Source organism: Calliopsis andreniformis, unplaced genomic scaffold (assembly GCF_051401765.1).
Source record: "Calliopsis andreniformis isolate RMS-2024a unplaced genomic scaffold, iyCalAndr_principal scaffold0002, whole genome shotgun sequence".
Lineage (NCBI taxonomy): Eukaryota > Metazoa > Arthropoda > Insecta > Hymenoptera > Andrenidae > Calliopsis > Calliopsis andreniformis.
The window spans coordinates 15,203,451-15,226,957 of NW_027480423.1; positions in this window are offsets into that span (position 1 = coordinate 15,203,451).

Sequence of the window (23,507 nt, forward strand, 5' to 3'; positions counted from 1 at the left end):
TATTTTATGCTTCTGGCGTTGACTTCTAAGGCCCTAGCTATTCGGTCTGGTGGAGCAACGCCCTTGAGTGAAGCCTAGGTTGCCCGGTACGTAGGGGTGACCATTACTTTCAAAATGTTTGCAAATATATATTATATACGATGGAAAATCTGTTGTATTTATGTTGTATTTTATGCTTCTGGCGTTGCCTTCTTAGGCCCTAACTATTTGATCTGGTGGAGCACCGCCCTAGAGTGAAGCCTAGGTTCCCCGGAACGTAGAAGTGACCATAACTTCCACCCTGGTTGCAATTATTCGTTTTATACGATGGAAAAGCTGTTGTATTTATATCGTTTTTTATGCTTTTGGCGTTGGCTTCTTAGGCCCTAGCTATTCGATCTGGTCGAGCAACGCCCTAGAGTGAAGCCTAGGTTGCCAGGAACGAAGAAATGACCATAACTTTCACACTGGTTGCTATCATTCGTTTTATACGATGGAAAAACTGTTATATTTATATTGTATTTTATGCTTCTGGCGTTGACTTCTTAGGCCCTAACTGTTCGATCTGGTGGAACAACGCCCTAGAGTGAAGCCTAGGTTATCCGGGACGTAGAATTGACCAGTACATTCACACTGGTTGCAGTTATTCCTGTAAAACAATGGAAAAACTGTTGTATTTTAATTGTATTTTATGCTTTTAGCGATGAATTCTAAGTCCGTAGCTATTCGATCTGGTGGAGCAACGCCCTAGAGTGACGCCTAGCTTGTTCGGAACGTAGAAATGACCATTACTTTCACACTGGTTGCAATTACTCGTTTTATACGATGCAAAAGCTGTTGTATTTATATCGTATTTTATGCTTCTGGCGTTGACTTCTTATGACCTAACTATTCGAACTGGTGGAGCAACGCCCTGGAGTGAAACCTAGGTTGCCCGGAACGTAGAAATGACCATAACTCTCACACCGGTAGCAACTATTCGTTTTATACGATGGAAAAACTGTTCCATTTATATTGTATTTTATGCTTCGGGCGTTGACTTCTGAGGCCCTAACTATTCAATCTGGAGGAAAAACGACCTAGGGTGAAGCCTAGGTTGCCCGGAACGTAGAAATGACCATAACTTTCACACGGGTTGCAATTATTCCTGTTATAGGATGGAAAAACTGTTGTATTTTTATTGTATTTTACACTTCAGGCGTTGACTTCTGAGGCCGTAGCTATTCGATGTGGTGGATGAACGCCATAGAGTGAAGCCTAGGTTGCCCGGAACGTAGAAATGACCATAAGTTTCATACTGGTTGCAATTATCCCTTTTATACGATGGAAAAACTGTTGTATTTATATTGTATTTTATGCTTCTGGCGTTCACTTCTGTGGCCCTAACTATTCGATCTGGTGGAACAACATCCTAGGGTGAAGCCAAGGTTGCCCGGAACGTTGAACTGACCATAACTTTCACACTGGTTGCTATTATTCGTTTCATACAATGGAAAAACTGTTATGTTTATATTGTATTTTATTCTTATGGCGTTGAATTCTAAGTCCCTAGCTATTCCATCTCGTGGAACAACGCCCTAGGGTAAAGCCCAGGTTGCGCGGAACATAGAAATGACCATAACTTTCACACTGGTAGCAATTACTCGTTTTATACGATGGAAAAACTGTTTTATTTATTTTGCATTTTATGCTTCTGGCGTTGACTTCTAAGGCCCTAACTATTCGATCTGGTGGAGCAACGCCCTAGGGTGAAGCCTAGGTTGGCCGGAATGTAGAAATGTCCATAACTTTCACACTGGTTGCAATTATTCGTTTTATACGATTGAAAAGCTGTTATATTTATATTGTATTTTATGCTTCTGGCGTTGACTTCTTCTGACCTAACTATTCGATCTGGTGGAGCAACGCCCTGGAGTGAAACCTAGGTTGCCCGGAACGTAGGAATGACCATTACTTTCACACTGGTTGCAATTATTCCTGTTATACGATGGAAAAACTGTTGTATTAATATTGCATTTTATGCTTCGGGCATTGACTTTTAAGGCCCTAACTATTCAATCTGGTGGTGCAACTCCCTAGGGTGAAGCCTAGGTTTCTCGGAAAGTAGAAATGACCATAACTTTCATACTGCTTGCGATTATTCGTTTTATACGATGGAAAAACAGTTGTATTTATATCGTGTTTTATGCCTCTGGCGTTGACTTCTAAGGCCGTAGCTATTAGATCTGGTGGAGCAACGCCCTAGAGTGACGCCTAGGTTGCCCGGAACGTAGAAATGACCATTACTTTTACAATGTTTGCAACTATTCATTTTATACGATGGAATAACTGTTGTACTTATATTGTATTTTATCCTTCTGGCTTTGAATTCTAAGTCCCTAGCTATTCGATCTGGTAGAGCAACGCCCTAGAGTGAAACCTAGGTTATCCGGAACGTAGAAATGACCAGTACATTCACACTGGTTGCAGTTATTCCTGTTAAACGATGGAAAAACTGTTGCATCTTTATTGTATTTTATGCTTCTGGCGCTGACTTCTAAGGCCGTAACTATTCCGTCTGGTGGAGCAACGCCCTAGAGTGAAGCCTAAGTTAGCCGGAACGTAGAAATGACCATTACTTTCACACTGTTTGCAAATATACATTATATACGATGGAAAAGCTGTTGTATTTATATTGTCTTTTATGCTTCTGGCGTTGACTTCTTACGCCCTAACTATTTAGTCTGGTAGAGCACCGCCCTAGAGTGGAGCATAGGCTGCCCGGAACGTAGAACATACCATTACCTTCACACTGGTTGCAATTATTCCTGTTATACGATGGAAAAACTGTTGCATCTTTATTGTATTTTCTGCTTCTGGCGTTGACATCTAAGGCCCTAACTATTCGATCAGGTGGAGCAACGCCCTAGAGTGAAGCCTAGGTCGCTCGGAATGTAGAAATGACCATAACTTTCACACTGGTTGCAATTATTCATTTTATACGATGGAATAACTGTTGTACTCATTTGTATTTTATTCTTATGGCGTTGAATTCTAAGTCCCTAGCTATTCGATCTGGTGGAGCAACGCCCTAGAGTGAAACCTAGGCTACGCGGAACGTAGAAATGACCAGTACTTTCATACTGTCTGCAGTTATTCCTGTTATACGATGTAAAAGCTTTTGCATCTTTACTGTATTTTATGCTTCTGGCCTTGACTTCTAAGGCCCTAGCTATTCGGTCTGGTGGAGCAACGCCCTTGAGTGAAGCCTAGGTTGCCCGGTACGTAGGGGTGACCATTACTTTCAAAATGTTTGCAAATATATATTATATACGATGGAAAATCTGTTGTATTTATGTTGTATTTTATGCTTCTGGCGTTGACTTCTTATGCCCTAACTATTTGATCTGGTGGAGCACCGCCCTAGAGTGAAGCCTAGGTTCCCCGGAACGTAGAAGTGACCATAACTTCCACCCTGGTTGCAATTATTCGTTTTATACGATGGAAAAGCTGTTGTATTTATATTGTATTTTATGCTTCTGGCGTTGACTTATTAGGCCCTAACTGTTCGATCTGGTGGAACAACGCCCTAGAGTGAAGCCTCGGATATCCGGAACGTAGAATTGACCAGTACATTCACACTGGTTGCAGTTATTCCTGTTACACGATGGAAAAACTGTTGCATCTTTATTGTATTTTCTGCTTCTGGCGTTGACTTCTAAGGCCATAACTATTCGATCAGGTGGAGGAACGCCCTAGAGTGAAGCCTAGGTTGCTCGGAATGTAGAAATAACCATAACTTTCACACTGGTTGCAATTATTCATTTTATACGATGGAAATACTGTTGTATTTATATCGTATTTTATGCTTCTGGCGTTGACTTCTTATGACCTAACTATGCGAACTGGTGGAGCAACGCCCTGGAGTGAAACCTAGGTTGCCCGGAACGTAGAAATGACCATAACTTTCACACCGGTAGCAACTATTCGTTTTATACGATGGAAAAACTGTTCTATATATTTTGTATTTTATGCTTCGGGCGTTGACTTCTAAGGCCCTAACTATTCGATCTGGTGGGGCAACTCCCTAGGGTGAAGCCTAGGTTGCTCGGAAAGTAGAAATGACCATAACTTTCATACTGGTTGCGATTATTCGTTTTATACGATGGAAAAACTGTTGTATTTATATCGTGTTTTATGATTCTGGCGTTGACTTCTTGGGCCCTAACTATTCCGTCTGGTGGAACAACGCCCTAGGGTGAAACCTAGGTTGCCCGGAAAGTAGAAATGCCCATAACTTCCACAATGGTAGAAATTATTCGTTTTATAAGATTGAAAAACTGTACTATTTATTTTGTATTTTATGCTTCGGGCGTTGACTTCTAAGGCCCTAACAATTCGATCTAGTGGAACAACGCCCTAGAGTGAAGCCTAGGTTGCCCGGAACGTAGAAATGACCATCACTTTCAAACTGGTTGCAATTATTCCTGTTATATGATGGAAAAACTGTTGTATTTTTATTGCATTTTATGCTTCGGGCATTGACTTCTAAGGCCCTAACTATTCAATCTGTGGGAGCTACGCCCTAGGGTGAAGCCTAGGTTGCCCGGAAAGTAGTAATGACCTTAACTTTCATACTGGTTGCAATTATTCGTTTTATACGATGAAAAAACTGTTGTATTTATATTGTACTTTATGCTTCTGGCGTTCACTTCTTAGGCCCTAACTATTCGATATGGTGGAACAACGCCGTAGGGTGAAGCCTAGGTTTCCCGTAATGTAGAAATGACCATAACTTCCACACTGGTTGCAATTATTCGTTTTATACGATGGAAAAGCTGTTACATTTATATTGTATTTTATGCTTCTGGCGTTGACTTCTTTGGCCCTAACTATTCGATCTGTAGGAGCAACGCCCTAGGGTGAAACCTAGGTTGCCCGGAACGTAGAAATGACCATAACTTTCACACTGGTAGCAATTATTCGTTTTATACAATGGAAAACCTGTTCGATTTATTTTGTATTTTATGTTTCGGGCGTTGACTTCTAAGGCCCTAACTGTTTGATCTGGTGGACCAACGCCCTAGAATGAAGCCTAGGTTGCCCAGAACGTAGAAATGACCATATCTTTCACACTGTTTGCAATTATTAATTTATTCGATGCCAAAGCTGTTGTATTTATATTGTATTTTATGCTTCTGGCATTGACTTCTTAGGCCCCAGCTACTCGATCTGGAGGAGCTATGCCTCAGAGTTAAGTCTAGGGTGCCCGAAACGCCGAAATGATCATTACTTTCACGCTTATTGCAATTATTCGTGTAATACGATGAAAAGACTGTTGTATTTTTATTGTATCTTATGCTCCTGGCGTTGACTACTAAGGCCCTAACTATTCGATCTGGTGGAGCAACACCCTGGAGTGAAGCCTAGGTTGCCCGGAACGTCGAAATGACCAGAACTCTCACACTGGTTGCAATTATTCGTTTTATACGATGTAAAAGCTGTTGCATTTATATCGTATTTTATGCTTCTGGCGTTGACTTCTTAGGCCCTAACTGTTCGACCTGGTGGAGCAACGCCCTAGAGTGAGGCCTAGGTTGTCCGGAACGTAGAACTGTCCATAACTTATACGCTGGTAGCAATTATTCGTTTTATACAATGGAAAAACTGTTGTATTTATATTGTATTTTATGCTGCCGGCGTTCACTTCTGAGGCCCTAACCAGTCGATCTGGTGGGACAACGCCCTGGGGTGAAGCCTAGGTTGCCCGGAACGTAGAAATGACCATAACTTTCACACTGGTTGATATTATCCGTTTTATACGATGGAAAAACTGTTATATTTATATTGTATTTTATGCTTCTGGCGTTGCCTTCTTAGGCCCTAACTGTTCGATCTGGTGCAACAACGCCCTAGCGTGTAGCCTAGGTTGCCCGGAAAGTAGAAATGACAATCACTTTCAAACTGGTTGCAATTATTCCGGTTATATGATGGCGAAACTGTTGTATTTTTATTGCATTTTATGCTTCGGGCATTGACTTCTAAGGCCCTAACTATTCAATCTGTTGGAGCAATGTCCTAGGGTGTAGCCTAGGTTGCCCGGAAAGTAGAAATTACCACAAATTTCATACTGGTTGCAATTACTCGTTTTATATGATGGAAAAACTGTTTTATTTATATTGTATTTTATGCTTCTGGCGTTCACTTCTTAGGCCCTAGCTATTCGATCTGGTGGAACAACGCCCTAGCGTGTAGCCTAGGTTGCCCGGAAAGTAGAAATGACCATCACTTTCAAACTGGTTGCAATTATTCCTGTTATATGATGGAATAACTGTTGTATTATTATTGCATTTTCTGCTTCGGGCATTGACTTCTAAGGCCCTAACTATTCAATCTGTTGGAGCAACGCCCTAGGGTGTAGCCTAGGTTGCCCGGAACGTAGAAATGACTATAACTTTCACACTGGTCGCTATTATTCGTTTTATACGATGGAGAAACTGTTATATTCATATTGTACTTTATGCTTCTGGCGTTGCCTTCTTAGGCCCTAACTGTTCGACCTGGTAGAACAACGCCCTAGAGTGAAGCCTAGGTTACCCGGAACGTAGAAATGACCAGTACTTTCACACTGTTTGCAGTGACTCCTGTTATACGACGGAAAAACTGTTGCATCTTTATTGAATTTTATGCTTCTGGCGTTGACTTCTAAGGCCCTAACTATTCTATCTGGTGTATCAACGCCCTAGAGTGAAGCCTAGGTTGCTCGGAATGTAAAAATGACCATAACATTCACACTGGTGGAAATTATTCGTTTTATACGATGGAAAAACTGTTATATTTAAATCGTATTTTATGCTTCTGGCGCTGATTTCTTAGGCCCTAACTATTCAATCTGGTGGAACAACACCCTAGAGTGAGGCCTAGGTTCTCCGGAACGTAGAAATGACCATCACTTCCATACTGGTTGCAATTACTCGTTTTATATGATGGAAAAACTGTTGTATTTATATTGTATTTTATGCTTCTGGCGTTCACTTCTTAGGCCCTAACTATTGGATCTGGTGGAACAATGCCCTAGGGTGAAGCCTAGGTTGCCCGGAACGTAGAAATGACCATAACTTTTACACTGGTAGCAATTATTCGTTTTATACAATGGAAAAACTGTTCTATTTATTGAGTATTTTATGCTTCGTGCGTTGACTTCTAAGGCCCTAACTGTTTGATCTGGTGGAGCATCGCCCTAGAGTAAAGCCTAGGTTACCCGGAACGTAGAAATGACCATTAATTTCACGATGTTTGCAATTATTCATTTTATACAATGGAAAAGCGGTTGTACTTCTATTGTGTTTTATTCTTCTGGCGTTGAATTCCAAGTCAGTAGCTATTCGATCTGGTGGAGTAACGCCCTAGTGTGAAACCTAGGTTGCTCGGAATGTAGAAATGACTTTAACTTTCACAATGGTCCCAATTATTCGTTTTATACGATGGAAAAGCTGTTGTATTTTGTATCGTATTTTATGCTTCGGGCGTTGACTTCTGTGGCCCTACCTATTCGATCTGGTGGAGCAACACCCTACAGTCAAGCCTAGGTTGCCCGGAACGTAGAAATGAGCATGACATTCACACCGGTTGCAATTATTCATGCTATACGTTGGAAAAACTGTTGCATTTTTATTGTATTTTATGCTTCTAGCGTTGACTGCTAAGGCAGTAGCTATTCGATGTGGTGGAGCAACGCCCTAGAGTGAAGCCTAGGTTGTCCGGAACGTAGAAATGACCATTACTTTCACACTGTTTGCAATTATTCTTTTTATACGATGGAAAAGGTGTTGTATTTATATTGTATTTTATGCTTCGAGCGTTGACTTCTAAGGCCGTAGCTATTAGATGTGGTGGAGTAACGCCCTAGAGTGACGCCTAGGCTGCCTGGAACGTAGAAATGACCATTACTTTCATAATGTTTCCAATTATTCATTTTATACGATGGAAAAACTGTTGTACTTATATTGTATTTTATTCTTATGGCGTTGAATTCTAAGTCACTAGCTATGCGATCTGGTGGAGCCACGCCCTAGAGTGAAGCCTAGGTTGCCCGGAACGTAGAAATTACCATAACTTTCACACTCGTAGGAATTATTCGTTTTATACGATGGAACAACTGTTCTATTTATTTTGTATTTCATGCTTCGTGCGTTGACTTCTAAGGCCCTAACTATTCACTCTGCTGGAACAACGCCCTAGGGTGAAGCCTAGGTTGCCCGGAAAGCAGAAATGACCATAACTTTCATACTGGTTGCAATTATTCGTTTTAAACGATGGAAAAACTGTTCTATTTCTTTTGTATTTTATGCTTCGGGCGTTGACTTCTAAGGCCCTAACTATTCAATCGGTTGCAGCAACGCCCTAGGGTGGATCCTAGGTTTCCCGGAAGGTAGAAATGACCATAACTTTCATACTGGTTGCAATTATTCGTTTTATACGATGGAAAAACAGTTGTATTGATATTGTATTTTATGCTTCTGGCGTTGACTTCTAAGGCACTAACTATTCGATCTGGTGGAGCAACGACCTAGAGTGAAGCCGAGGTTGCCGGGAATGTAGAAATGACCACAACTTTCATACGGGTTGCAATTACTCGTTTTATATGATGGAAAAACTGTTGCATCTTTATTGTATTTTCTGCTTCTGGCGTTGACTTCTAAGGCCCTAACTATTCGATCAGGTGGAGCAACGCCCTAGAGTGAAGCCTAGGTCGCTCGGAATGTAGAAATGCCCATAACTTGCACACTGGTTGCAATTATTCATTTTATACGATGGAATAACTGTTGTACTCATTTGTATTTTATTCTTATGGCGTTGAATTCTAAGTCCCTAGCTATTCGATCTGGTGGAGCAACGCCCTAGAGTGAAATCTAGGCTACGCGGAACGTAGAAATGACCTGTACTTTCATACTGTCTGCAGTTATTCCTGTTATACGATGTAAAAGCTTTTGCATCTTTACTGTATTTTATGCTTCTGGCGTTGACTTTTAAGGCCCTAGCTATTCGGTCTGGTGGAGCAACGCCCTTGAGTGAAGCCTAGGTTGCCCGGTACGTAGGGGTGACCATTACTTTCAAAATGTTTGCAAATATATATTATATACGATGGAAAATCTGTTGTATTTATGTTGTATTTTATGCTTCTGGCGTTGACTTCTTAGGCCCTAACTATTTGATCTGGTGGAGCACCGCCCTAGAGTGAAGCCTAGGTTCCCCGGAACGTAGAAGTGACCATAACTTCCACCCTGGTTGCAATTATTCGTTTTATACGATGGAAAAGCTGTTGTATTTATATTGTATTTTATGCTTCTGGCGTTGACTTCTTAGGCCCTAACTGTTCGATCTGGTGGAACAACGCCCTAGAGTGAAGCCTCGGATATCCGGAACGTAGAATTGACCAGTACATTCACACTGGTTGCAGTTATTCCTGTTACACGATGGAAAAACTGTTGCATCTTTATTGTATTTTCTGCTTCTGGCGTTGACTTCTAAGGCCATAACTATTCGATCAGGTGGAGCAACGCCCTAGAGTGAAGCCTAGGTTGCTCGGAATGTAGAAATAACCATAACTTTCACACTGGTTGCAATTATTCATTTTATACGATGGAAATACTGTTGTATTTATATCGTATTTTATGCTTCTGGCGTTGACTTCTTATGACCTAACTATGCGAACTGGTGGAGCAACGCCCTGGAGTGAAACCTAGGTTGCCCGGAACGTAGAAATGACCATAACTTTCACACCGGTAGCAACTATTCGTTTTATACGATGGAAAAACTGTTCTATATATTTTGTATTTTATGCTTCGGGCGTTGACTTCTAAGGCCCTAACTATTCGATCTGGTGGGGCAACTCCCTAGGGTGAAGCCTAGGTTGCTCGGAAAGTAGAAATGCCCATAACTTCCACAATGGTAGAAATTATTCGTTTTATAAGATTGAAAAACTGTACTATTTATTTTGTATTTTATGCTTCGGGCGTTGACTTCTAAGGCCCTAACAATTCGATCTAGTGGAACAACGCCCTAGAGTGAAGCCTAGGTTGCCCGGAACGTAGAAATGACCATCACTTTCAAACTGGTTGCAATTATTCCTGTTATATGATGGAAAAACTGTTGTATTTTTATTGCATTTTATGCTTCGGGCATTGACTTCTAAGGCCCTAACTATTCGATCTGTAGGAGCAACGCCCTAGGGTGAAACCTAGGTTGCCCGGAACGTAGAAATGACCATAACTTTCACACTGGTAGCAATTATTCGTTTTATACAATGGAAAACCTGTTCGATTTATTTTGTATTTTATGTTTCGGGCGTTGACTTCTAAGGCCCTAACTGTTTGATCTGGTGGACCAACGCCCTAGAATGAATCCTAGGTTGCCCAGAACGTAGAAATGACCATATCTTTCACACTGTTTGCAATTATTAATTTATTCGATGCCAAAGCTGTTGCATTTATATTGTATTTTATGCTTCTGGCATTGACTTCTTAGGCCCCAGCTACTCGATCTGGAGGAGCAATGCCTCAGAGTTAAGTCTAGGGTGCCCGAAACGCCGAAATGATCATTACTTTCACGCTTATTGCAATTATTCGTGTAATACGATGAAAAGACTGTTGCATTTTTATTGTATCTTATGCTCCTGGCGTTGACTACTAAGGCCCTAACTATTCGATCTGGTGGAGCAACACCCTGGAGTGAAGCCTAGGTTGCCCGGAACGTCGAAATGACCAGAACTCTCACACTGGTTGCAATTATTCGTTTTATACGATGTAAAAGCTGTTGCATTTATATCGCATTTTATGCTTCTGGCGTTGTCTTCTTAGGCCCTAACTGTTCGACCTGGTGGAGCAACGCCCTAGAGTGAGGCCTAGGTTGTCCGGAACGTAGAACTGACCATAACTTATACGCTGGTAGCAATTATTCGTTTTATACAATGGAAAAACTGTTGTATTTATATTGTATTTTATGCTGCCGGCGTTCACTTCTGAGGCCCTAACCAGTCGATCTGGTGGGACAACGCCCTGGGGTGAAGCCTAGGTTGCCCGGAACGTAGAAATGACCATAACTTTCACACTGGTTGATATTATTCGTTTTATACGATGGAAAAACTGTTATATTTATATTGTATTTTATGCTTCTGGCGTTGCCTTCTTAGGCCCTAACTGTTCGATCTGGTGCAACAACGCCCTAGCGTGTAGCCTAGGTTGCCCGGAAAGTAGAAATGACAATCACTTTCAAACTGGTTGCAATTATTCCGGTTATATGATGGCAAAACTGTTGTATTTTTATTGCATTTTATGCTTCGGGCATTGACTTCTAAGGCCCTAACTATTCAATCTGTTGGAGCAATGTCCTAGGGTGTAGCCTAGGTTGCCCGGAAAGTAGAAATTACCACAAATTTCATACTGGTTGCAATTACTCGTTTTATATGATGGAAAAACTGTTTTATTTATATTGTATTTTATGCTTCTGGCGTTCACTTCTTAGGCCCTAACTATTCGATCTGGTAGAACAACGCCCTAGCGTGTAGCCTAGGTTGCCCGGAACGTAGAAATGACTATAACTTTCACACTGGTCGCTATTATTCGTTTTATACGATGGAGAAACTGTTATATTCATATTGTACTTTATGCTTCTGGCGTTGCCTTCTTAGGCCCTAACTGTTCGACCTGGTAGAACAACGCCCTAGAGTGAAGCCTAGGTTACCCGGAACGTAGAAATGACCAGTACTTTCACACTGTTTGCAGTGACTCCTGTTATACGACGGAAAAACTGTTGCATCTTTATTGAATTTTATGCTTCTGGCGTTGACTTCTAAGGCCCTAACTATTCTATCTGGTGTATCAACGCCCTAGAGTGAAGCCTAGGTTGCTCGGAATGTTAAAATGACCATAACATTCACACTGGTGGAAATTATTCGTTTTATACGATGGAAAAACTGTTATATTTAAATCGTATTTTATGCTTCTGGCGCTGATTTCTTAGGCCCTAACTATTCAATCTGGTGGAACAACACCCTAGAGTGAGGCCTAGGTTCTCCGGAACGTAGAAATGACCATCACTTCCATACTGGTAGCAATCATTCGTTTTATACGATGGAAAAACTGTTGTATTTATATTGTACTTTATGCTTCTGGCGTTGACTTCTCAGGCACAAACTATTCGATCTGGTTGAGCAATGCCCTAGAGTGAAGCCTATGTTGCCCCGAACGTAGAAATGACCATCACTATCAAACTGGTTGCAATTATTCCTGTTATATGATGGAAAAACTGTCGTATTTTTATTGCATTTTATGCTTCGGGCATTGACTTCTAAGGTCCTAACTATTCAATCTGTTGGAGCAACGCCCTAGGGTGAAGCCTAGGTTGCCCGGAAAGTAGAAATGACCACAACTTTCATACAGGTTGCAATTACTCGTTTTATATGATGGAAAAACTGTTGTATTTATATTGTATTTTATGCTTCTGGCGTTCACTTCTTAGGCCCTAACTATTGGATCTGGTGGAACAATGCCCTAGGGTGAAGCCTAGGGTGCCCGGAACGTAGAAATGACCATAACTTTTACACTGGTAGCAATTATTCGTTTTATACAATGGAAAAACTGTTCTATTTATTGAGTATTTTATGCTTCGTGCGTTGACTTCTAAGGCCCTAACTGTTTGATCTGGTGGAGCATCGCCCTAGAGTAAAGCCTAGGTTACCCGGAACGTAGAAATGGCCATTAATTTCACGATGTTTGCAATTATTCATTTTATACAATGGAAAAGCGGTTGTACTTCTATTGTGTTTTATTCTTCTGGCGTTGAATTCCAAGTCAGTAGCTATTCGATCTGGTGGAGTAACGCCCTAGTGTGAAACCTAGGTTGCTCGGAATGTAGAAATGACTTTAACTTTCACAATGGTCCCAATTATTCGTTTTATACGATGGAAAAGCTGTTGTATTTTGTATCGTATTTTATGCTTCGGGCGTTGACTTCTATTGCCCTACCTATTCGATCTGGTGGAGCAACACCCTACAGTCAAGCCTAGGTTGCCCGGAACGTAGAAATGAGCATGACATTCACACCGGTTGCAATTATTCATGCTATACGTTGGAAAAACTGTTGCATTTTTATTGTATTTTATGCTTCTAGCGTTGACTTCTAAGGCAGTAGCTATTCGATGTGGTGGAGCAACGCCCTAGAGTGAAGCCTAGGTTGTCCGGAACGTAGAAATGACCATTACTTTCACACTGTTTGCAATTATTCTTTTTATACGATGGAAAAGGTGTTGTATTTATATTGTATTTTATGCTTCGAGCGTTGACTTCTAAGGCCGTAGCTATTAGATGTGGTGGAGTAACGCCCTAGAGTGACGCCTAGGCTGCCTGGAACGTAGAAATGACCATTACTTTCACAATGTTTCCAATTATTCATTTTATACGATGGAAAAACTGTTGTACTTATATTGTATTTTATTCTTATGGCGTTGAATTCTAAGTCACTACCTATGCGATCTGGTGGAGCCACGCCCTAGAGTGAAACCTAGGTTGCCCGGAACGTAGAAATTACCATAACTTTCACACTCGTAGGAATTATTCGTTTTATACGATGGAACAACTGTTCTATTTATTTTGTATTTCATGCTTCGGGCGTTGACTTCTAAGGCCCTAACTATTCACTCTGCTGGAACAACGCCCTAGGGTGAAGCCTAGGTTGCCCGGAAAGTAGAAATGACCATAACTTTCATACTGGTTGCAATTATTCGTTTTAAACGATGGAAAAGCTGTTGTATTTATATTGTATTTTATGCTTCTGGCGCTGACTTCTAGGGCACTAACTATTCGATCTGGTGGAGCAGCGCCCTAGGGTGAAGCCTAGGTTGCCCGGAACGTAGAAATGACCATTACTTTTACACTGGTTTCAATTATTCGTTTTATACGATGGAAAAACTGTTCTATTTCTTTTGTATTTTATGCTTCGGGCGTTGACTTCTAAGGCCCTAACTATTCAATCGGTTGCAGCAACGCCCTAGGGTGGATCCTAGGTTTCCCGGAAGGTAGAAATGACCATAACTTTCATACTGGTTGCAATTATTCGTTTTAAACGATGGAAAAACAGTTGTATTGATATTGTATTTTATGCTTCTGGCGTTGACTTCTAAGGCACTAACTATTCGATCTGGTGGAGCAACGACCTAGAGTGAAGCCGAGGTTGCCCGGAATGTAGAAATGACCACAACTTTCATACTGGTTGCAATTACTCGTTTTATATGATGGAAAAACTGTTGCATTTATATTGTATTTTATGCTTCTGGCGTTCACTTCTTAGGCCCTAACTATTCGATCTGGTGGAACAACGCCCTAGGGTGAAGCCTAGGTTGCCCGGAACGTAGAAATGACCATAACTTTTACACTGGTAGCAATTATTCGTTTTATACAATGGAAAAACTGTTCTATTTATTTTGTATTTTATGCTTCGGGCGTTGACTTCTAAGGCCCTAACTGTTGGATCTGGTGGAGCAACGCCCTAGAGTGAAGCCTAGGTTGCCCGGAACGTAGAAATGACCATGACATTTACACCGGTTGCAATTATTCATGCTATACGTTGGAAAAACTGTTGCATTTTTATTGTATTTTATGCTTCTAGCGTTGACTTCTAAGGCAGTAGCTATTCGATGTGGTGGAGCAACGCCCTAGAGTGAAGCCTAGGTTGCCCGGAACGTAGAAATGACCATTAATTTCACAATGCTTGCAATTATTCATTTTTTACAATGGAAAAGCGGTTGTACTTCTATTGTGTCTTATTCTTCTGGCGTTGAATTCCAAGTCCCTAGCTATTCGATCTGGTGGAGTAACGCCCTAGAGTGAAACCTAGGTTGCTCGGAATGTAGAAATGACTTTAACTTTCACACTGGTCCCAATTATTCGTTTTATACGATGGAAAAGCTGTTGTATTTTGTATCGTATTTTATGCTTCGGGCGTTGACTTCTATGGCCCTACCTATTCGATCTGGTGGAGCAACACCCTACAGTCAAGCCTAGGTTGCCCGGAACGTAGAAATGACCATGACATATACACCGGTTGCAATTATTCATGCTATACGTTGGAAAAACTGTTGCATTTTTATTGTATTTTATGCTTCTAGCGTTGACTTCTAAGGCAGTAGCTATTCGATGTGGTGGAGCAACGCCCTAGAGTGAAGCCTAGGTTGCCCGGAACGTAGAAATGACCATTAATTTCACAATGCTTGCAATTATTCATTTTTTACAATGGAAAAGCGGTTGTACTTCTATTGTGTCTTATTCTTCTGGCGTTGAATTCCAAGTCCCTAGCTATTCGATCTGGTGGAGTAACGCCCTAGAGTGAAACCTAGGTTGCTCGGTATGTAGAAATGACTTTAACTTTCACACTGGTCCCAATTATTCGTTTTATACGATGGAAAAGCTGTTGTATTTTGTATCGTATTTTATGCTTCGGGCGTTGACTTCTATGGCCCTACCTATTCGATCTGGTGGAGCAACACCCTACAGTCAAGCCTAGGTTGCCCGGAACGTAGAAATGAGCATGACATTCACACCGGTTGCAATTATTCATGCTATACGTTGGAAAAACTGTTGCATTTTTATTGTATTTTATGCTTCTAGCGTTGACTTCTAAGGCAGTAGCTATTCGATGTGTTGGAGCAACGCACTAGAGTGAAGCCTAGGTTGCCCGGAACGTAGAATTGACCATAACTTTCACACTGGTTGCTATTATTCGTTCTATACGATGGAAAAACTGTTATATTTATATTGTATTTTATGCTTCGAGCGTTGACTTCTAAGGCTGTAGCTATTCGATGTGTTGGAGCAACGCCCTAGGGTGAAGCCTGGGTTGCCCGGAACGTAGAAATGACCATAACTTTCACACCGGTAGCAATTATTCGTTTTATACGATGGAAAAACTGTTGTATTTATAGTGAATTTTATGCTTCTGGCGCTGACTTCTAGTGCACTAACTATTCGATCTGGTGGAGCAGCGCCCTACGGTGAAGCCTAGGTTGCCCGGAACGTAGAAATGACCATTACTTTTACACTGGTTTCAATTATTCGTTTTATACGATGGAAAAACTGTTGCACCTTTATTGTATTTTATGCTTCGGGCGTTGACTTCTAAGGCCCTAACTAATCCATCTGGTGGAGCAACGCCCTAGAGTGAAGCCTAGGTTGCCCGGAACAATGATATGCCATTACTTTCACACTGGTTGCAATAATTCCTGATATACGATGGAAAAACTGTTGCATCTTTATTGTATTTTATGCTTCTGGCGTTGACTTCTAAGGCCCTAACTATTCCATCTGGTGCAACAACGCCCTAGGGTCAAGCCTGGGTTGCCCGGAACGTAGAAATGACCATAACTTTCACACCGGTAGCAATTATTCGTTTTATACGATGGAAAAACTGTTCTATTTATTTTGTATTTTATGCTTCGGGCGTTGACTTCTAAGGCAGTAGCTATTCGATGTGGTGGAGCAACCCCCTAGAGTGAAGCCTAGGTTGTCAGAAACGTAGAAATGAACATAACTTTCACACTGGTAGCAATTATTCGTTTTATACAATGGAAAAACTGTTCTATTTATTTTGTATTTTATGCTTCGGGCGTTGACTTCTTAGGAACTAACTGTTCGATCTGGTGCAACAACGCCCTAGAGTGAAGCCTAGGTTACCCGGAACGTAGAAATGACCAGTACTTTCACACTGTTTGCAATTATTCATTTTATACGACGGAAAAGCTGTTGTATTGATATTGTATTTTATGCTTCTGGCGATGACTTCTAAGGCCGTAGCTATTAGCTGTGGTGGAGCAACGCACTACAGTGACGCCTAGGTTGCCCGGAACGTAGAAATGACCATTAATTTCACAATGTTTGCAATTATTCATTTTATACAATGGAAAAATGGTTGTACTTATATTGTGTTTTATTCTTCTGGCGTTGAATACCAAGTCCCTAGCTATTCGATCTGGTGGAGCAACGCCCTGGAGTGAAACCTAGGTTGCCCGGAACGTACAAATGACCATCACTTTCACACGCGTTGCAATTATTCCTGTTATAGGATGGAAAGACTGTTGTATTTTTATTGTATTTTATGCTTCAGGCGTTGACTTCTGTGGCCGCAGCTATTCGATGTGGTGCAAGAACGCCATAGAGTGAAGCCTAGGTTGCCCGGAACGTAGAAATGACCATAACTTTCATACTGTATGCAATTTTTCGTTTTATATGATGGAAAAACTGTTGCATCTTTATTGTATTTTATGCTTCTGGCGTTGACTTCTAAGGCCCTAACTATTCCATCTGGTGCAACAACGCCCTAGGGTCAAGCCTGGGTTGCCCGGAACGTAGAAATGACCATAACTTTCACACCGGTAGCAATTATTCGTTTTATACGAAGGAAAAACTGTTCTATTTATTTTGTATTTTATGCTTCGGGCGTTGACTTCTAAGGCAGTAGCTATTCGATGTGGTGGAGCAACCCCCTAGAGTGAAGCCTAGGTTGCCCGGAACGTAGAAATGACCATACCTTTTACGCTGGTAGCAATTATTCGTTTTATACAATGGAAAAACCGTTGTATATATTTTGTGTTTTATGCTTCGGGCGTTGACTTCTAAGGCCCTAACTGTTTGATCTGGTGGAACAACGCCCTAGAGTGAATCCTAGGTTGCCGGGAACCTAGAAATGACCATAACTTTCACACTGGTTGCTATTATTCGTTTTATACGATGGAAAAACTGTTCTATTTCTTTTGTATTTTATGCTTCGGGCGTTGACTTCTAAGGCCCTAACTATTCAATCGGTTGCAGCAACGCCCTAGGGTGGATCCTAGGTTTCCCGGAAGGTAGAAATGACCATAACTTTCATACTGGTTGCAATTATTCGTTTTAAACGATGGAAAAACAGTTGTATTGATATTGTATTTTATGCTTCTGGCGTTGACTTCTAAGGCACTAACTATTCGATCTGGTGGAGCAACGACCTAGAGTGAAGCCGAGGTTGCCCGGAATGTAGAAATGACCACAACTTTCATACTGGTTGCAATTACTCGTTTTATATGATGGAAAAACTGTTGCATTTATATTGTATTTTATGCTTCTGGCGTTCACTTCTTAGGCCCTAACTATTCGATCTGGTGGAACAACGCCCTAGGGTGAAGCCTAGGTTGCCCGGAACGTAGAAATGACCATAACTTTTACACTGGTAGCAATTATTCGTTTTATACAATGGAAAAACTGTTCTATTTATTTTGTATTTTATGCTTCGGGCGTTGACTTCTAAGGCCCTAACTGTTGGATCTGGTGGAGCAACGCCCTAGAGTGAAGCCTAGGTTGCCCGGAACGTAGAAATGACCATGACATATACACCGGTTGCAATTATTCATGCTATACGTTGGAAAAACTGTTGCATTTTTATTGTATTTTATGCTTCTAGCGTTGACTTCTAAGGCAGTAGCTATTCGATGTGGTGGAGCAACGCCCTAGAGTGAAGCCTAGGTTGCCCGGAACGTAGAAATGACCATTAATTTCACAATGCTTGCAATTATTCATTTTTTACAATGGAAAAGCGGTTGTACTTCTATTGTGTCTTATTCTTCTGGCGTTGAATTCCAAGTCCCTAGCTATTCGATCTGGTGGAGTAACGCCCTAGAGTGAAACCTAGGTTGCTCGGTATGTAGAAATGACTTTAACTTTCACACTGGTCCCAATTATTCGTTTTATACGATGGAAAAGCTGTTGTATTTTGTATCGTATTTTATGCTTCGGGCGTTGACTTCTATGGCCCTACCTATTCGATCTGGTGGAGCAACACCCTACAGTCAAGCCTAGGTTGCCCGGAACGTAGAAATGAGCATGACATTCACACCGGTTGCAATTATTCATGCTATACGTTGGAAAAACTGTTGCATTTTTATTGTATTTTATGCTTCTAGCGTTGACTTCTAAGGCAGTAGCTATTCGATGTGTTGGAGCAACGCACTAGAGTGAAGCCTAGGTTGCCCGGAACGTAGAATTGACCATAACTTTCACACTGGTTGCTATTATTCGTTCTATACGATGGAAAAACTGTTATATTTATATTGTATTTTATGCTTCGAGCGTTGACTTCTAAGGCTGTAGCTATTCGATGTGTTGGAGCAACGCCCTAGGGTGAAGCCTGGGTTGCCCGGAACGTAGAAATGACCATAACTTTCACACCGGTAGTAATTATTCGTTTTATACGATGGAAAAACTGTTGTATTTATAGTGAATTTTATGCTTCTGGCGCTGACTTCTAGTGCACTAACTATTCGATCTGGTGGAGCAGCGCCCTACGGTGAAGCCTAGGTTGCCCGGAACGTAGAAATGACCATTACTTTTACACTGGTTTCAATTATTCGTTTTATACGATGGAAAAACTGTTGCACCTTTATTGTATTTTATGCTTCGGGCGTTGACTTCTAAGGCCCTAACTAATCCATCTGGTGGAGCAACGCCCTAGAGTGAAGCCTAGGTTGCCCGGAACAATGATATGCCATTACTTTCACACTGGTTGCAATAATTCCTGATATACGATGGAAAAACTGTTGCATCTTTATTGTATTTTATGCTTCTGGCGTTGACTTCTAAGGCCCTAACTATTCCATCTGGTGCAACAACGCCCTAGGGTCAAGCCTGGGTTGCCCGGAACGTAGAAATGACCATAACTTTCACACCGGTAGCAATTATTCGTTTTATACGATGGAAAAACTGTTGTATTTATTTTGTATTTTATGCTTCGGGCGTTGACTTCTAAGGCAGTAGCTATTCGATGTGGTGGAGCAACCCCCTAGAGTGAAGCCTAGGTTGTCAGAAACGTAGAAATGAACATAACTTTCACACTGGTAGCAATTATTCGTTTTATACAATGGAAAAACTGTTCTATTTATTTTGTATTTTATGCTTCGGGCGTTGACTTCTTAGGAACTAACTGTTCGATCTGGTGCAACAACGCCCTAGAGTGAAGCCTAGGTTACCCGGAACGTAGAAATGACCAGTACTTTCACACTGTTTGCAATTATTCATTTTATACGACGGAAAAGCTGTTGTATTGATATTGTATTTTATGCTTCTGGCGATGACTTCTAAGGCCGTAGCTATTAGCTGTGGTGGAGCAACGCACTACAGTGACGCCTAGGTTGCCCGGAACGTAGAAATGACCATTAATTTCACAATGTTTGCAATTATTCATTTTATACAATGGAAAAATGGTTGTACTTATATTGTGTTTTATTCTTCTGGCGTTGAATACCAAGTCCCTAGCTATTCGATCTGGTGGAGCAACGCCCTGGAGTGAAACCTAGGTTGCCCGGAACGTACAAATGACCATCACTTTCACACGCGTTGCAATTATTCCTGTTATAGGATGGAAAGACTGTTGTATTTTTATTGTATTTTATGCTTCAGGCGTTGACTTCTGTGGCCGCAGCTATTCGATGTGGTGCAAGAACGCCATAGAGTGAAGCCTAGGTTGCCCGGAACGTAGAAATGACCATAACTTTCATACTGTATGCAATTTTTCGTTTTATATGATGGAAGAACTGTTGTATTTATATTGTAATTTACGCTGCTGGCGTTCACTTCTTAGGCCCTAACTATTCGATCTGGTGGAACAACGCCCTGGGCTGAAGCCTAGGTTGCCCGGAACGTAGAAATGACCATAACTTTGGCACTGGTTGCTATTATTCGTTTTATACGATGGAAAAACTGTTCTATTTCTTTTGTATTTTATGCTTCGGGCGTTGACTTCTAAGGCCCTAACTATTCAATCGGTTGCAGCAACGCCCTAGAGTGAAGGCTAGGTTGTCCGGAACGTAGAAATGACCATTACTTTCACACTGTGTGCAATTATTCTTTTTATACGATGGAAAAGGTGTTGTATTTATATTGTATTTTATGCTTCTAGCGTTGACTTCTAAGACCGTAGCTATTGGATGTTGTGGAGTAACGCCCTAGAGTGACACCTAGGTTGCCTGGAGCGTAGAAATGACCATTACTTTCACAATGTTTCCAATTATTCATTTTATACGATGGAAAAACTGTTGTTCTTATATTGTATTTTATTCTTATGGCGTTGATTTCTAAGTCCCTAGCTATGCCATCTGGTGGAGCAACGCCCTAGAGTGACACCTAGGTTGCCCGGAACGTAGAAATTACCATAACTTTCACACTCGTAGGAATTACTCGTTTTATACGATGGAACAACTGTTCTATCTATTTTGTATCACATGCTTCGGGCGTTGACTTCTAAGGCCCTAACTATTCAGTCTGCTTGAACTACGCCCTAGGGTGAAGCCCAGGTTGCCCGGAAAGTAGAAATGACCATAACTTTTACACTGGTTTCAATTATTCGTTTTATACGATGGAAAAACTGTTCTATTTCTTTTGTATTTTATGCTTCGGGCGTTGACTTCTAAGGCCCTAACTATTCAATCGGTTGCAGCAACGCCCTAGGGTGGATCCTAGGTTGCACGGAAAGTAGAAATGACCATAACTTTCATACTGGTTGCAATTATTCGTTTTATACGATGGAAAAGCTGTTGTATTTATACCGTATTTTATGCTTCTGGCGTTGACTTCTTATGCCCTAACCATTCCATCTGGTGCAACAACGCCCTAGGGTGAAGCCTGGGTTGCCCGGAACGTAGAAATGACCATAACTTTCACACCGGTAGCAATTATTCGTTTTATACGATGGAAAAGCTGTTGTATTTATAGTGAATTTTATGCTTCTGGCGCTGACTTCTAGTGCACTAACTATTCGATCTGGTGGAGCAGCGCCCTAGGGTGAAGCCTAGGTTGCCCGGAACGTAGAAATGACCATTACTTTTACACTGGTAGCAATTATTCGTTTTATACAATGGAAAAACTGTTCTATTTATTTTGTATTTTATGCTTCGGGCGTTGACTTCTAAGGCACTAACTATTCGATCTGGTCTAGCAACGCCCTAGAGTGAAGCCTAGGTTGCCCGGAACGTAGAAATGACCATCACTTTCACACGCGTTGCAATTATTCCTGTTATAGGATGGAAAGACTGTTGCATTTTTATTGAATTTTATGCTTCAGGCGTTGACTTCTGAGGCCGCAGCTATTCGATGTGGTGGAAGAACGCCGTAGAGTGAAGCCTAGGTTGCCCGTAACGTAGAAATGACCATAACTTTGATACTGGTTGCAATTATTCGTTTTATACGATGGAAGAACTGTTGTATTTATATTATATTTTATGCTTCTGGCGTTGACTTCTTAGGCCCTAACTATTCGATCTGGTGGAACGACGCCCTAGAGTGAAGCCTAGGTTGCCCAGAACGTAGAAATGACCATCACTTTCACACTGGTTGCAATTACTCCTGTTATACTATGGAAAAACTCTTGTATATTTATTGTATTTTATGCTTCGGGCGTAGACTTCCATGGCCCTACCTATTCGATTTGGTGGAGCAACACCCTACAGTGAAGCCTAGGTTGTCAGAAACGTAGAAATGAAGATAACTTTCACACTGGTAGCAATTATTCGTTTTATACAATGGAAAAACTGTTCTATGTATTTTGTATTTTATGCTTCGGGCGTACACTTCTTAGGCCCTAACTATTCGATCTGGTGGAACAACGCCCTGGGGTGAAGCCTAGGTTACCCCGAACGTAGAAATGACCATAACTTTGGCACTGGATGCTATTATTCGTTCTCTACGATGGAAAAACTGTTATATTTATATTGTATCTTATGCTCCTGGCGTAGACTTCTTAGGCCCTAACAATTCGATCTGGTGGAACAACGCCCTAGAGTGAAGCCTATGTTGCCTGGAACGTACAAATGACCATCACTTTCACACGGGATGCAAATATTCCTGTTATAGGATGGAAAGACTGTTGTATTTTTATTGTATTTTATGCTTCAGGCGTTGACTTCTAGGGCTGTAGCTATTCGATGTGGTGGAAGAATGCCATGGAGTGAAGCCTAGGCTGCCCGGAACGTAGAAATGACCATCACTTTCACATTGGTTGCAATTATTCCTGTTATACGATGGAAAAGCTCTTGTATATTTAATGTATTTTATGCTTGGGGCGTTGACTTCTATCGCCCTACCTATTCGATCTGGTGGAGCAACGCCCTACAGTCAAGCCTAGGTTGTCCGGAACGTAGAAATGAACATAACTTTCACACTGGTAGCAATTATTCGTTTTATACGATGGAAAAACTGTTCTATTTATTTTGTATTTTATGCTTCGTGCGTTTACTTCTATGGCCCTACCTATTCGATCTGGTGGAGCAACACCCTACAGTCAAGCCTAGGTTGCCCGGAACGTAGAAATGACCATGACATTCACACCGGTTGCAATTATTCACGCTATACGTTGGAAAAACTGTTGCATTTTTATTGTATTTTATGCTTCTAGCGTTGACTTCTAAGGCAGTAGCTATTCGATGTGGTGGAGCAACGCCCTAGAGTGAAGCCTAGGTTGTCCGGAACGTAGAAATGACC